We start from the raw sequence: 13,046 nt of genomic DNA, 5'->3' as shown, positions 1-13,046 counted from the left end.
TGGCATATAGTAGGTGCTTAATAAATGCTTATTCCACCAATCTTAGACTCAAAGCATTTTCAGGTTCATAAAATGATGAGACCTCAAAATGAGAATGGAATGAAAAATAAAAGAAACATACAACTGAAAAAATAATTGTTCTGGTAATTGAGGTTGTTTTATCAGTAAATTAGATCCAGTACAGACTGGATAGAGAAACCAGCATCAAGATAGTCCTAAACATGAAAGTTGGTCCTTGAGTTCTCCATTTTGGAGACAAGTATAGATATTGCCTCCGAAAGGCAAAGAAGTTTGAGTTTTCTTCATTATATAGGATTGGTTTGTTTGCTAGTTTAGATGTACTTTTTAGTTATATATGAAAGTATGATCAACATCCCCCCAAATAAATAGATGATTTTAATATTTCCTTGTCTGGTGCTTTTTTCCACTCTATCATTAAATATTAGCTATGATCTTATGACATTTTTATATCATTATCTTGAGCTATCATTTATGTTTTGAATTGTTACTTTAGCTTTTCACATGTTTATATTTGTCTCTCCCAACTGGATTGTAAGCTCCTTTGGGGCAGGACTATGTCTAGTACTAATTTCTATTCTTCACAGCGCCTAGAATAGATGTTGTTTTGTTGTTATTGTTCAGTCATTCAGGTGTGTCCTACTCTTCATGACCCCATGGCCCATAACACACCAGACCCTTCTATCCTCCAGTGTCCTGAAGTCTGTCCAAGCTCGTGTTTTTCACTTGCGTGACACTATCTATCCATCTCATCCTCTGCCATCCTCTTTTCCTTTTGCCTTCAATCTTTGCCACCATCAGGGTCTTTTCCAATGAGTTTTGTCTTCTCATTATGTGGCCAAAGTATTTAAGTTTCGGCTTCAGTGTTTGACCTTCCAGTGAATAGTCTGAATTAATTTCTTTAAGTATTGACTGATTTGATCTCCTTGCTGTCCAAGGGACTCTCAAAAGTCTTCTCCAGCACCACAATTAGAAAATGCTGATTCTGTGGCTCTTGGCTTTCCTTATAGTCCAACTCTCACAGCCATACATTGCTAATGGAAAAACCATAGCTTTGACTATAGAGGCCTTTGTGGGCAAGGCAATGTCTCTGCTTTTTAGTGTGCTGTCCAGATTTGCCATAGATTTCCTTCCAAGGAGTAAGAGTATTTTAATTTCATAGCTGCAGTCACCATATGCAATGATCTTTGAGTTCAGAATATAAAAAGAATATAAAATCAAACACTGCTTCCATTTCTTCTCCCTCTATTTGCCAGAAGTGATGTGACCAATGCCAAGATCTTAGTTTTTTTTTTTTTTGATGTTAAACTTCAAGCCAGCTTTTACACTCTCCTCTTTCACCCTCATCAAGAGGCTTCTTAATTCATCTTCACTTTCTGCCATCAGAGTGATATCATCTGCATATCTGAGATTATTAATGTTTCTCCTGGCAACCCTAACTCTGGCTTTTGATTCATCCAGCCTGGCATTTCACATGATATGCTCTGCATATAAGTTAGTACTCCTTTTCTAATCTTAAATTAACCAGTTGTTCCATGTTTGGTTCTAACTGTTGCTGCTTGGCCTTGCACACAAGTCTCCTCAGGAGGCAAAGATGATCTGGTACTCCCATCTCTTTGAGGACTTCCTACAATTTGTCATGATCCACACGATCAAGGGCTTTAGTACAGTCAATGAAGCAAAAGTAGATGTTTGGTTTGGAGTTGGTTTTTTTTTCTGGAATTCCCTTGCTTTCTCCATAATCCGGTGAATGTTGGTGATTTGGTCTCTATTCCCTCTGCCTTTTGAAAACCAGCTTCCTCTTCTGACAATTCTTGGTTCACATTTGTTGAAGTTTAGCTTGCAGAATCTTAAGAATAAACTTGCTGACCTGAGAAACGAGTGCAATTGTTCAGTAATTTGTGAATTCTTTGGCATATGTAATTATCACCTGAATTAAATTCACTCATTCCCATCTATTTACATTCATTGACACCAGAGATATTGATGTTCAATCTTTCCACCTCCTGTTTGATCAAGTCCAGCTTACCTTGGTTCATGGATCTTTCATGGCAGGCTCCTATGCAGCATCAGACTTTCCTTTCATCACCAGACACATCTGAGGCTGAGATTTCCTTCAACTTTGACCCAGCTACTTCCTTTTTTTGGAGCTACTTGTAGTTTTCCTTTGCTCTTCCCCAGTAGTATGTTGGATACCTTCTGACCTGAGGGGTACATCTTTTTTTTACGGCACTTTTTTGTTTATTTAATATTTTAGTTTTCAGCCTTAATTTTCACAAGAGTTTGAATTACAAATTTTCTCCCCATTTCTATCCTCCCCCCCACTCCAAGATGGCATATATTCTGATTGCCCCATTCCCCAGTCAACACACCCTTCTGTCACCCCACTCCCCCCCCATCCCCTTTTCCCTTTCTTGTAGGGCAAGATAGATTTTTATGCTCCATTGCCTGTATATCTTATTTCCTAGCTGCATGCAAAAACTTTTTTTTGAAAATCTGCTTTTAAAACTTTGACTTCCAAATTCTCTCCCCTCTTCCTCCCCACCCACCCTCCCTAAGAAGGCAAGCAATTCAACATAGGCCACATGTGTATCATTATGCAAAACCCTTCCACAGTACTCATGTTGTGAAAGACTAAATATATTTTGCTCCTTCCTGTCCTATCCCCCTTTATCCAATGTTCTCCGTTGACCCTGTCCCTTCCTTCTATCTGCCCTTCCTTCTATCATCCCCCCTTTTTTATCTCCTTCCTCCTTCTTTCCCATGGGGCAAGATACCCAATTGAGTGTGCACGCCACTCCCTCCTCAAGTCAAATCCAATGAGAACACGACTCACTCACTCCCCCTCATCTGCTCCCTCTTCCCTCCCAACAGAACTGCTCTTTCTTGCCACTTTTATATGAGACAATTTACCCTGTTCTATCTCTCCCTTTCTCCCTCTCTCAATATATTCCTCTCTTATCACTTAATTTGATTTGATTTTTTTAGGTATCATCCCTTCACATTCAACTCACCCTGTACCCTCTGTCCATATATATATGTATATTCCCCATATATATATATATATATATATATATATATATATATATATATATATATATACATATATATATATATGTATATGTATATTCCCCAACACTGAGGTCTCATGAATTACACACATCATCTTTCCACGTAGGAATGCAAACAAAACAGTTCAACCCTAGAAAGTCCCTTATGATTTTTCCTTCCTGATCACCTTTTCATGCTTCCCTTGATTCAAAAGTCAAATTTTCTATTCAGCTCTGGTCTTTCCACCAAGAAACCCTGAAAGTCCTCCCTGTCATTGAAAGTCCATATTTTGCCTTGGAGCAAATACTCAGTTGTGATGGGTAGGTGATTCTTGGTTTTGTTCCTAGCTCCATTGACCTCTGGAATATCGTATTCCATGCCCTTCGTTTCCTTAATGTAAAAGCTGCTAGATCTTGGATTATTCTGATTATGTTTCCACAATACTCAAATTGTTTCTTTCTGGCTGCTTGCAGTATTTTCTCCTTGATCTGGGAGCTCTGGAATTTGGCAACAATATTCCTAGGAGTTTTCTTTTTGGGATCTTTAACAGGAAGCGATCAGCGGATTCTTTCAATTTCTATTTTACCATCTGGCTCTAGAATATCAGGGCAGTTCTCCTTGATAATTTCTTGAAAGATGACATTTAGGCTCTTTTTTGATCATGACTTTCAGGTAGTCCAATATCTTTCCTGGATCTATTCTCCAGGTCAGTGGTTTTTCCAATGAGATATTTCACATTGTCTTCCATTTTTTCATTCCTTTGGTTCTGTTTTATAATATCTTGATTTCTCATAAAGTCACAAGCTTCCACTTGCTCCAATCTAATTTTTAAGGTAGTATTTTCTTCAGTGGTCTTTTGGACCTCCTTTTCCATTTTGCTAATTCTGCCTTTCAAGGCATTCTTCTCCTCGTTGGCTTTTTGGAGCTCTTTTGCCATTTGAGTTAGTCTATTTTTTAAGGTGTTGTTTTCTTCAGTATTTTTTGGGTCTCCTTTAGCAAGTCATTAATTTGTTTTTCATGATTTTCTTGCATCACTCTCATTTCTCTTCCCAATTTTTCCTCTACTTCTCTAACTTGCTTTTCCAAATTCTTTTTGAGCTCTTCCATGGCCTAAGACCAGTTCATGTTTTTCTTGGAGGCTTTTGATGTAGGCTCTTTGACTTTGTTGACTTCTTCTGGCTGTATGCTTTGTTCTTCTTTGTCACCAAAGAAAGATTCCAAAGTCTGAGTCTGAATCTGAGTCCGTTTTTGCTGCCTGGCCATGTTCCCAGCCAACTACTTGACTCTTGAGTTTTTTTGTTGGGGTATGACTGCTTGTAGAGTAGAGAGTACTTTGTCCCAAGGTTGATGGGTTTTGCTGTTGTTTTCAGAGCTATTTCTACACAGCAAGCTCTGGCACACCAGCACTCCTCCTCCCCCAAGAACCACCACCAGGACTGTGACTCAGATCTTAAGCAGGCTCTGCACTCCCACTCTGATCCACCACTTAATTCCTCCCACCAGGTGGGCCTGGGGCCGGAAGCAACTGCAGCTGTAGTTCTGTCCTCAGAGCAGCACCACCTCCACCTCCCCCGGGGTAGTGGCCAAACCACGAACTCCTTTCATTTTGTCCCCTGCAGCTTTTCCCACTAACCTTTTCTGTTGTCTTTGGTGTTTGTGGGTTGAGAAGTCTGGTAACTGCCACAGCTCACTGATTCAGGGCGCTAGGGACTGTTCCGCCTGACTCCCAGTCTGGTTGGTCTAGGTGCAGCCCACACTGGGCTCTGCTCCACTTTGCTCCCAGCTCCAAGGGGATAGACCTTACCCAGCAACCATCCAGGCCATCCTGGGCTGGAGCCCTGCTTCCCTCTGCTATTTTGTGGGTTCTGCAGCTCTAGAATTTGTTCAGAGCCATTTTTATAGGTTTTTGGAGGGACCTGGAGGGGAGCTCACACAAGTCCCTGCTTTCTAGCTGCCATCTTGGCTCCGCCGGTACATCTTCTAATATCATATCTTTTATCATTTTAATACTGTCCATGGCAAAGATCCTGGAGTGGTTTGCCATTTCCCTCTCCAGTGGATTGCCTTTTGTCATAACTCTCCCTTATGAGCTGTCCATCTTGGTAACCCTGCACGGTATAGCTATGCAAGCCCCTCTGCCATGACAAGGCAGTGATCCAGCAGGAGAGAATAGATGTATTTAGTTGGAATTTAATACTATAGTAATACTATATAATTTAACTGGCTAGTTGTTCAGTCATTTTTCAGTTGTATACTAATCTTCGTGACCCCATTTGGGGTTTTCCTGGCAAAGATACTGGAGTGGTTTGCCATTTACTTTTCCATTTAATTTTACAGATGAGGAACTGAGGCAACAGAGTTAAATGAATTACTCAGGGTCACGCAACTAGGAAGTGTCTGAGGCCGGTTTTTCACTCGTGAAGATGAGTCTTCCTGATTCCAAGCCCAGTGCTCTATCCACTCTGCCACCTAACTGTCCCTAGTAATTTTTACTAATTATGGCAGAAATTGGACCAGAGGATACCCTGTGTAGCATGCATATATTTGTTATAGTTTTAAGACCATCTCCATAAAAGTATAAGGGCCACATATGAATAGAATCCAAGATTCTGCCTTTGCTATTCCAGAAGTTATTTTTCTAAAATTATATTCGTTTCTAATAATAACAACAGTTAGCATTTATATAGTACCTGTTAGGTGCCAGGCACTGTGCTAAGCTCTTACAAATATTATCTCATTTGATCCTAACAATAACCCTATGAGACAGATACCATTATTATCCTTACTTTACAGTAAAGGAAACTGAGACAGAGGTGAAGTGACTTGTCCAATGCCCTACAGCTAGAAGTGTCTGAGGAGGGACCTTGACTCCAGGCCCAGCATTTTATCCACTGCCAAATAAAAGATGATTATAATTAAGTGGGTCTCCCCTCACTCTCTAGAGGTCTTGAAGAAAAGGGTACATGAACACTTGTTAGATATGTAGTAGAGGGAATTTTGGGTCAGACAGGCATTGTACTAGATAGTCTCTGAGGTTCCTTCCAACTCTGACATTCATCTTATGAAACTGTCTTTAAGCAGAGTCATCCCTGAGAAAATTGTGGCTTAGTCAACTGCCTTTTTCTACGTCTCTGCCTGGTTCTGGTCATTCATTCTAGGGAGAGAGACCTGAAAAACTCTTCTCCACCAAAGTTTCAGCAACTTAACATTTAATTCTTCCTAAGAATGTTTGCCTTTTAAAAGTATAGAAGAGTTTGCTTAATATAAAGGAATTAATGGTGGAATTTCAGGCACTGTGACACTTGGGTGGGGAAGGTATTTTGGGCATAGGGGAGTCATCCCATGTTCCACAAATACTACCACATAGGCTTGCTCCATATATGCATAAAGCTGCCCTTTGTTGTCAGACTTAATATGCAGAACCCCAAAATCTGTACTTGTTTCCTGGGGAGATTTCCAAAAGATCATTTCATGATGTAAAATGTGTATTCCAAACTACAGCTTTGTTTACTGGAATTGACTTATTACCTCCAACAGGAAGGTACTCACAGAATCAGAAAGAAACGACCGAGAAGAGGTGAAGGCCTTGGGTCAGCTTAATTGACAGTGAAGGAAAGTAACTTCGCTTTGGAAATTGCCCCCCACCGCACCATAGCACCTCTTTATCAGGTTCCTTTTTGTTGTTCTAGGTTAAAAGGTCAATGAAATAAATTTACAGACAAATAAACTGTCAAGAAAACTTGATGAGATGTGTGTACTTATTGTATTTCCTATGCCATTTGTTCACTGCTACACTTGATAATATCTGTTCCAATTCTCTTACTTCACACTTTCTTATCCTCTTGTTTACCTTTTTGTATTTCTTTTTGAAGTTTATTATCAGAATTGCAGGATTTGACCACATTAGGTGTGTCAAAGGCACCGGAAACAGGTGCTGTGAGTAGCCATCTCGGGAGCCATCAGGAAAAACAGACAAGAAGGAAATGGGGGGTGGGGAGGGGCGGGGGAGGGATGCTGGTATCTCCAAAATGCCGCCTCAGCACTAAAGGTTTGAAGCCAGTTTTACTCTTTATTTTGTATTACCTTTCCCCAAGTTTGGGGTTTCTTGGAGAAAATCTAGATTCTCTTTCAGAAAGCAGAGCACTGCCAGGTCCTGGAATACCCAAATCACCATGCCAGCAACTTGAAATTCATACACATAAACCCCAGACATGCTAAATAATATTTCTGAAAATTTCTCATTGAAGCCAACTTTACAAAAAAGAGTTGCTTTGGGATTTTTTCTTTTGTTTTGTTTTTTAGTTTGCTATTAGAATTAAAATGTTTTTTCATCATTGAAACTTTTAAGTTCCCATACACAAGCCTGGTTGTCCAGGTTAAAGGGTCGAGATTTCACCACAAACTCTTACCCCACTTCTCCCACCTCCCCACCCAAACTTTGCAACTCTAAGGTCATGGGTGCTACAGGTGGAACTCAGGAACCTATAATCAGTTAGGCAACAGGTCCAGTTAACAGATGCTGTGGTGTCAGAAATGTCTCTGAAATTCTTTAATAACTAAGTTCACCAGGAATTTCTAGAAACTAATGGAGAGAATTGTAATAATAGATATTTAAGTCAACTTGACATATTGGTCAGTTCTTACCCAACTGTCATCCCTGATCTCAGCAGCAGCCAGCAGCCAGCCAAACCTTCTGTAGCTTACTGCTTAATGAAGATATCCTCTGTTCCTTGAAGGCTGGAGCAGATCAAGGGTTGGCAACATCTCTCCCTTATTCTCAGATGATGCTTTGAACAGGAACTAAACTTATCTCTACTCAGCAGCAGTCATTTCAGAAACATTTGCAAAAAAGAGCAGATGTGGTGAAGGTTCAGCTGCCATATGTCCAATACAGGTCAATCTGAATTCTAGGGAAGATATATCTGTTTCTAGAGGCAGCAGCTAGGTGGCTCAGTGGATGGAGCTCTGGGCCTGGAGTCAGGCCTCAGACACTTACTAGCTGTGTGAACCTGAGCAAGTCACTTAACCCTGTTGGTAAAATGAGCTGGAGAAGGAAATAGCAAACCATTCCAGTATCTTTGCCAAGAAGACCTCAAATGCAGTCACAAAGAGTTGGACACGACCGAACAACAGCATGTTTATTTCTAAATTTCCTATACATATATTATAAATGCAATAAATATATTATAACCCCTGAGATACCCCCGTAACACATGTGAGCCTCTCAGAAAAACTACCCCAGATTCAAGGTATTGTATGGTCTACATCCATTCAAAACTATAGTTCACAGGCCCTCATCAATATGTTAAATTTTACTAGTCAAAGAATAAAGCTAGTTCAAAGCGCAGACATGTAATGAAATAATTAAGAAAGTAGCAACACTCCCAAAATCTAGGGTGCCTTCTTCCATAGTTATATACATTATCAGTGGAAAAAAGTGGAAAGTCCTAGGCCCAAGCTTTTAGAGCACGTCCTGAGGGAGCATCTCCCTTCAGGTGAGGCAATAAGGTTTGAAGATGGATAATGGCAGTGGGAATTAAAAGAGATAGATGCTTTACAAAAGGACTTCTGTTACTTGTCTATGATGCAGAAGGAGATAGGGCATAATCTATTGGTGTTCTTAATGAGTGGTTAAGAGTGCCCTACCAGCTGAGTTATCTGCTGTATTAGCTAGAAGTCAATGGAAGTAGGAGAAGAGAGAGAAAGAACTTGCCCAAGTTCTGTCACTGATGTCTGTAACTTCCTGCTATTAGGAGATTTTCCCCCAAAGATCACTCTTGGGATCTGTGGCCTTTCCCCTTTCACTTTAAATAAAAATATTTCTGAGCCAAGTACTCAGAAATAAAAAGTGCTGGGGAATAAAAATAAGTAAAGATGTAGTTCCTGCCCTCAAAGAACATATAATGTAGTCTACAAAGGAAGACTAAACAGGATGTTCTGATTAATTGGATTTAGGGGTGGGAGAGAAGGGAAAGGAAAGAAAGGTGATTCCAAGATTTGGAGCCTGAGTGATTAGAGAGAGTAATGATATCTACCTTAGGCAAGTCATTTTACCTAAGTGAGCCTCAGTTTCCTCTTCTGCAATGAGAGATTAGTCAGTCAATAAAGATTTATTATGTGCCAAGAGGAGGCAGCTAGGTGGCTTGGTGGATAAACCTCTGGACCTGCAGTCAGGAAGACCTGAATTCAAATTCAGCCTCACACACTTACTAGCTATGTGACCCTGGGCAAGTCACTTAACCTCTGTTTGCTTTAATCCACTGAAGAAGGAAATGGCAAATCACTCCAGTATCTTTACCAAGAAAACCCCATGGACAGTATCGGAGTATTATGGCCCCCTGGGTCACAAAGAGTCAGACATGACTGAACAACCATAATATATGCCAAGAACTTTGATGAGCCCTGAGGAATACATAAACAAAAATAGAGTTCCTTCCATCAAGGAGCTTAGAATCTAATGGAGAGGATGAAATCCAAAGAAACACAGCCAAGTGGGAAATGATCTCTGAGAATCCAGTTCTAACTATGACTACTAGTGGCAGATATAAGAGAATGTAGTAAAAAATGAACTGATTTGGGTGGGAGACGATGAGTTGGTAAGAGTTTCATAGCTGAGTGAGAAGGGAATACAGGTATGCCACTATCCTAATTAGACTTGGGCATATTTAGGCCAGCCTGACTAAAGTTGATCTGGTAGTTCAGGTTCAAGATTATAACAAAATGAGATATTCAATAGACCATCTAAACGGGCAGAGAACCTGAGGCCTCAAGGCCACAGGTGGCCTTCTAGGTCCTTGATTGTGGGCCTTTTAACCAAGTCACTTTTACAGAACAAACCCTTTTATTCAGGGGGGTCAAAGGACCTCACTTGAGGACCTAGAGGGCCACATGTGGCCTCAAGGCCACAGGTTCCCCACCCCTGAATAACAAAAGAAGGTTAACAACCACAGTGCCTGGTACATAGTAGGCACTTAATGTTTATTGATCGATTGAAAAGGATATCAGCAAAGATACAGCACTGGTCCAGGTAGCTACTTCTTTACCCTCTCCCAACCCCCTCATCTTTATATAGAAAGGAGTTGGGTCTGGAAGGGGTGGTCAACAAGGTACGGCAACTCATGTGCTGTGGGACATCTGCCAAGTACTAATTGCTTACACATGGTCTAACCTTTGTTCTGCCCTTGGGTGCCTGGGAAGCTGCGTCAGTGGCTCAGAGCCTACTTACCTACAAATCAAATCTTGAGGACAGCTTCCCTACCTTTTAGAGAAAAAAGCTATTTTGGCCTATAATCTGATAACTTGGTAGATATTGTTCCTACCTCAGGATAACTTGTTGCTATGAGAAAAACTCTCAGATGCTTTGTGCCTCTCTTTTCCCTGACCCCAGATCCTGTTCATTGAAGGACATTTCCTGACCACACACTTCCTCACCCCTAACTTGGGGTTTGGACCTTTTTGTACTCAGACTTGGTTTATAACTTTTTAAAAATTTTTCTTATTGATTACGTACTTGATGACCATGAACAGGAACAAACATTTCAACAAAAAGGATTATGAAATCATGAATTTATTACAAATTGCTTTTAAACATATATTACATTTAAAAAGTAACAAAACTATCTTCTTTTTGTTCCCCTCTAACCTGCTTTATTTCTTCTGCAAATTTAAAAATTATTTTATCGATGCTTTTTTTGCATTTCTGAAAATATCCAGTAATACATCTCCTACCCAGCATACAAGCCCTCTCTTATAATCAAAAAGTATAGATAAGCAAAACACAGTAACACATTGTGTCTGAAAACTTGCCTCATTCTGCACCATCATCCATCATCTTTCTGCCAAGAGGTGGACAGCAAATTAGATCATCAGTTTTCTGAAGTCATAATTGGCCAATGCTTTATTAATCAGAATTCTGTAATCTTTCAAAGTTGTTTTCCTTTTCATTATCTTGGTCATGATGTGAATTGTTATGTTTTCACTGCATCAGTTCATACAAGCTCCCTAAGTTTCTCTGAATCTTTTGTAGTCATAATTTCTTACATCACAAATTGTTCATTTCCCAGTTGACGGGAGTCTGCTTTTTTCCAGTTCTTTGCTTCAACAAAAAGTATTACCATAAATATTTTAGACATATGAATCCTTTCTTTCTCTTTGTCTTTGACCTATTGGGGATATATACTTAGTAGTGTTATCAATGGTTCAAAAGATATGAATAATTTAGTGACTTTGGGGGTATAGTTCCAAATTGCTTTCCAGAATTATTAGATCAATTCACAGTTCCAACAGTACATTGGTGTGCCTATCTGCCCATCACTTCCCTGTCCTCCAACAAACTTTTGCCAATCCGATAGGTATGAAATGGAACATCAGAGTTTTAGTTTTCATTCATCTCCCTCAGGAGATAAATAATCAAAGGATACAAACAGGCCATTTTTCAAAAGAAGAAATGAACAGTATTAACAATCATATGGAAAAATGTTCCAAATCACTATAAGAGAATTGTCAATTAAAACAACTCCGAAGCCCATATCCACCAGATTGACAAAGACAAGGCAAAAAGGAAAATGGCAATTGTTGCTGAAAATCCAAGAAAGAGCTAGCATTGGCTATGTCCCAACAAAGAGCCTTGCTCTAATGGAAGAAATCAAAAGCCAATTCTCTTCAGCCCTTACAGTTCTTAGTTCAGTCACCAATCTCTTTAGCAACCTTCCTCCCCTACAACCTTTCAGCATTTCTCTCCGTAGGACCCGAAGGACCAAATAGGAGCCTAGCACATGCCCTCTAATAAAGAGCCTGTGGTGTGTGTGTGTATGTATGTATAAATGTGTATATAAAATATTATGTAGAATAACTACAAGATAAATTATATATTCTATATAGTATTATATGTATAGATAATATATTCTCCCTCATGGAGCCAAAACACATATGCCCAGAACCATAGGAAGTACTCTAATCCCACTCCCTCTAAACTTTGTATATATTTTGTCCTTTGTTATTGTGTAGATACTGTCAGGATGAAACTACTTGAGGGCAAAGACTGTTTGGAGATACAATGCCTTCCACATAGGGAATACTTTAATGAATGTTTTTTAACTGAATTTTTAGGCGATCCTCATTTCTAAGCACAGTAGGAGTCAACTGTTTCTTTCAGCTCCCCAGTAGAGAAGCAGTACCCTTCCAGACAACACTGTGTTGGGAAAAGTGGCTTGGAATAATCAGGTTTGAGTCAGGTTTCTGAGACTTACCTGCAAATGTGTGAGCCTGGGTCACAAGCTTCATTAGCTTCAGTTTCCTCCTCTGTAAGATGGGGTTACTATTACTTGGGCTACCTTCCTCACAAGGGTTTGGGGGGGAAGGATTTATATACTTAAAAGTGTTTTTAGATATACTTACATTTATGTGATCTTCTCTAATTTAAGCAAACTTTTTGATTTAACAGCAAGTTCCATCATCTTTGTGGTGGGATTAAAAAACACTTTATAAACATGAAAGTGCTTTAGATCGATATGTATATGTTATTCTAATTTACAGATCTTGAGCAAACCTTTTGATTGAAGGACAAGTTTCATCAACTTTGTGGTGGGATTAAAAAAACACTTTATAAACTTGAAAGTGCTTTAAATCAATATACATGTATGTATGTATTATTCTAATTTATGGATCTTGAGCAAACCTTTTCATTTCAGGGCAAAACTGCTCCATTGGAAGCTACATCAACCTTAACTTATTTTTTCCATAAAATTTCTGGGCCCACCCTGCTGGGCTCGGCTTCTCCAGGCTTTTTTTGTTTGTTTGTTTGTTTAATCTTTATCGATCATCCTTTTCTCAGCTAGCTGGCTGCCCGTGAGGCCCCGTTCATGCAAGGAGATGTTTATAAAGAGCTTACTTAGCACAGTGCCTGGCACATAGCAGAAGTTTCACACTTGTTTCCTTCCTTTCCCCTAACCCTTCCCCTTCCCGTCGAAGGTATGTCT

This window comes from Trichosurus vulpecula, chromosome 2, assembly GCF_011100635.1.
Source record: "Trichosurus vulpecula isolate mTriVul1 chromosome 2, mTriVul1.pri, whole genome shotgun sequence".
NCBI classification, from domain to species: domain Eukaryota; kingdom Metazoa; phylum Chordata; class Mammalia; order Diprotodontia; family Phalangeridae; genus Trichosurus; species Trichosurus vulpecula.
The sequence above is the reverse complement of the archived record's forward strand: the minus strand, read 5'-3'. Positions refer to the sequence as shown.